Below are 4,145 nucleotides of genomic sequence, written 5' to 3' on the forward strand. Positions count from 1 at the left end.
GACATACTGAAATGAAAGACAGAACTGGGAAACTGGAAATGGTATTTGAAAATTCGGATTAATAGCTCAAGGATAACCGGTACAATGTACAATGGGTTAAGCTCAAATGATTACAGGGTGAATCTAGAAGCTAAGAGCTCGTAAACCCAAAAGTGTTTAGAAAGCCAAAAGTCAAAAAGACAAGAAGCCCGGTTATAGTGTAGCGGGTCCTATTTACAGCTCTCAGGAGTTACTGTAGTAAATCCTTGCGATAATTATTGCCAGTGTAGCTATTCTCGCTTCCCGCTGGTCGGCCTTCTAAGGGGGAGTTCTCGCCTACTCGGAGTGTCCTCGCCTTTTACAAATACTATACCAAGAGATTAGTGCCATATGTGACTACTATGCGAGAAGTACCGAGAGTTGTACCTAGAGCACAACACATACAAAGTATGAGAGTACTTCCCTAGGAGCTCCGAGATTGAAGATATATGTCACTGAGCCAAGACCCATGCATCCATATCAAGTCGCAAAATGCATGGCATCGAAGTATATCGGATGAGGGGATCCCTATTCACATTCCGCATCATTTAAACAAGTGTTGAGAGCTGAACACATTGATGGAGCAAAAGACATCGTGTACACACTCACATACCCTGATACCTTAACAAAACACAAGGTATTCACTTAATTTCCTCACCTCACTCACCACCACTCAAGAGCTCAATGGAAACTCTACCCGCAAGATCAATTAAAACTCTAAACCTCTTGACCTACAAGCCCTTGCCTGCCCGTAGACACTACAAGGTGAGTCAAGTTAATCAACACTTGAAATCACACTTGATGATGCCCAAATATACAAGAAAAAACCACCAAAAACCTAAAAAATCCAGCCACAAAAGGCCTCTCGCAAACCATGGCAAAAGCTTCACTAAACTCTACTTTGTTGGACTCTTTGGAGTAGCCTCAACCCTAATGGCACCGATACAGGATCACATAGTCTTGCAGAAATCCGCCCCTTCTTCCCTCAATTCCTCGCACACACACATCCATGGAAACCTCAAAACTTCCATAGACTCTCCCAAGTGCAAAATTGAAGAGACAAAAGCTCTCATTCACTCCTCCACACACTCGAAAACAGGACGGAAATGCAACAGGACTTCACTAGATCACCTGTTGGAACCCTGCTTCCTTCCACAAACAGAGAGGTGTATGTGATGAGTTTTCACTTCAAAAGTTCTCCTCATCCTGAACCGTCACGTCAACGTGAGTGATGTGTCAAATTTCAGCCTTTTCACACCAATTTTGACAAATTTTTCACTTTTTTCGATTCAATTTTGGCCAGTTTTGACCCTTGACGGGAATTTTTCGTGGGAAAAATACCAAATGGATTCCAAAATCCACCAAATTTTGCAAGCTTGATCCTTGATACCCAAATTTTATTTCAATATGCTCACATACCATTTTGACCACTTCTAGGGTGGATCGCGCATCGCTACATATCAGGCGCCGCAAATAGACAATTACTGCATGTGCCAAACTTCTCGGGTGGGATGAGAGTGCCCACACTTGTCGCTTGCATTATTTAAATTCTAAAAAGCTCAAACACATTCCCTAGACTCCAAATAAGCCACTTGGGACCACATCCAAGGCTTTGATACCTTGTCCAGACATTTGTGTGTGCCTGACCGTCGGCAAGCAACATGTCTATTTGACATATATACATCATTCTCCATACTTGAAACCAGATATCACATTAGAAAATCTTTCAAATACATGTAAACACCTCTTTATATACATATTTCCATGCATATACTCACTACTATACAAACAAAAAGTGGTTTATCATCATTGCCCAACCCCAAGTTGAGCATTTATGCTCAACACTTGCATCAAACTGTGACCAAAACCTATAAAAGTGACCACAAACTTCCTCCTGGTTCATAGGGAAACTTATCCATCCGCCCACAACCAACTACATGCTTAAGCAAGCCACTCACACCAAATAGGAAAGCATTTATCTTCTTGCCAAAATGCCACCACCCACCTGGATCCCAAGCACAATATGAATCTTCTCCAAGGTTGGCACATGTTATCTCACACCATAAGCTATCAGAATCACTCATAACCATAGATACCTCTGAATACATCTGATGACTCAATCTCATCTTATTAAAAGCAATAAAATTCACATCCTCTTGTTGATGCATTAACTGCTCTTCACATTTCCTACGTAAGAGAGAGTATCACTCCAACTACTAAAATTTCCATTCAAAGATTGAAAAAGCCTCATAGAACACCACCACTAGCATCTTCTTCTTCCACGCAAGGTGTCTGCCACTCGAAAATCCAAAGACATGCATACAAATCCACACAAGACATCATAAAGAAATCCTCATCATGCCAGCTTGCACCAAAACTCGCTAATTGCCAATTAGGATCTTTGTAGATAGAAGGGTATGGCTCAACCATATGTTGAAGCATGTGAAAAGCGTCCATAAGATCACCGTTCAAGCAAAAGATCACTCTAAGCTCCTTGTCTACTGCATCCTCAAGATGTTTATACTGAGCAACCACATGGCATGTATCATCACCAACATCCCTTGGAGATGGCACTAGCATCAAATCCTTGCATACATAGATCTCATTCCTATCACCTTCATGACCCAATACCCTTGCATCACAACCACTAGAGGGTTGCCCAACCCCTAGCTTTGGAAAAGCACATGTACTCAATGTCAAATTAGATAACATAGCATCACTCTCTTCTATGTCATCCTCACATAATGTGGAAACCCCACGATCATAGCCCATCATCTCATCATCAACGCAAGCATCCATGCCCTGCTATAATGCAAAGTCCCTTCCCAAAATATACATTTCTCTTTGTGCAAGGCTACCATATTCTTCCATGGATCTAGCAACTCTATGTCATCATCGCATACATTATTGCACCAACTCTCATCAGCATCAGATGTGTCACCATCATAGGTTGCCTCATCCTCATCAATTTCACTTTCCTCATCTTCACTTTCTATGCTAGTGCTCAAACTTTTGCATCCATCTACTATGTCCTTGCCATTTTGCACCATAGGCATGTGTATGGTCTCCAAATTTGCTTCACATACTTCATTTGCATCGACTTTGTGCATATCGGCATCCACACATGTATCCGAACTATTATCCTTGCTAGCATGAGCACTTGCAACTATGAGTTTATGCACATAAAGGTCATCCACACTATCCATACCACGTATTGACAAAGGACACTTCATGCTTGTAGAAACGCACAACTTTCTCTCATTCCATAGCGCTATTTTTAATGCTTCACACATGGAATTGGGCTCTTTCTCTTGCAATTTCATCTTAAAGACCGCCGATCGCAACAAACTTGTGAATACCTGTATTCTTTGGCTATTTGTAAAACCGGAATAGAACTCCTCCTTAGACATGGATTTCACATACAATAGAGCATCTTTCCAAACTCTCCAAGCATCATCAAATCTTGACCAAAAATTTGCAACAGACTTGTGCTCTTGCATAAACAATCTAGTGACTTGTTTCCATGTATCTTGGTGAGGGATCACCTTCTTGAACCGCTTCAAAAAGCATCTCTTAAACCTGTCCAATTTAGTTTGTCATCATGTGACAAGCCCTCAAACCATTCTCTTGAATTACCTCTGACCACCAAGGTGATGCCTGCAAGCTTTTGTACCTCACTTGGAATTGCATGGCATAAACATGTCAAATCAAACTCATAAGAAGCAAGCCAATCCTCTGCATCCTCGAAACCTGTGAAAATTGATGGTTGGAATGGCACCACCATCATGAATTTACCTTCAACACCCAGAATGTGGATACATCACGGCTCGAAATTCTACCCGCAAGCTCAATTCAAACTCCAAACCTCTCGACCTACAAGCCCTTGCATGCCTGCAGACACTACAAGGTGAGTCGAGTTGATCAACACTTGAAATCACACTTGATGATGCCCCAAACATACAAGAAAAACCACCAAAAACTTAAAAAGTCCAGCCACAAAAGGCCTCTCTCAAACCATGGCAAAAGCTTCACTAAACTCTACTTTGTTGGACTCTTTGGAGTAGCCTCAACCCTAATGGCACCGATACAGGGTCACATAGTCTTGCAGAAAGCAGCCCCTTCTTCCC

This window comes from Adiantum capillus-veneris, chromosome 13, assembly GCF_014529385.1.
Source record: "Adiantum capillus-veneris isolate H3 chromosome 13, ASM1452938v2, whole genome shotgun sequence".
Taxonomy (NCBI): domain Eukaryota; kingdom Viridiplantae; phylum Streptophyta; class Polypodiopsida; order Polypodiales; family Pteridaceae; genus Adiantum; species Adiantum capillus-veneris.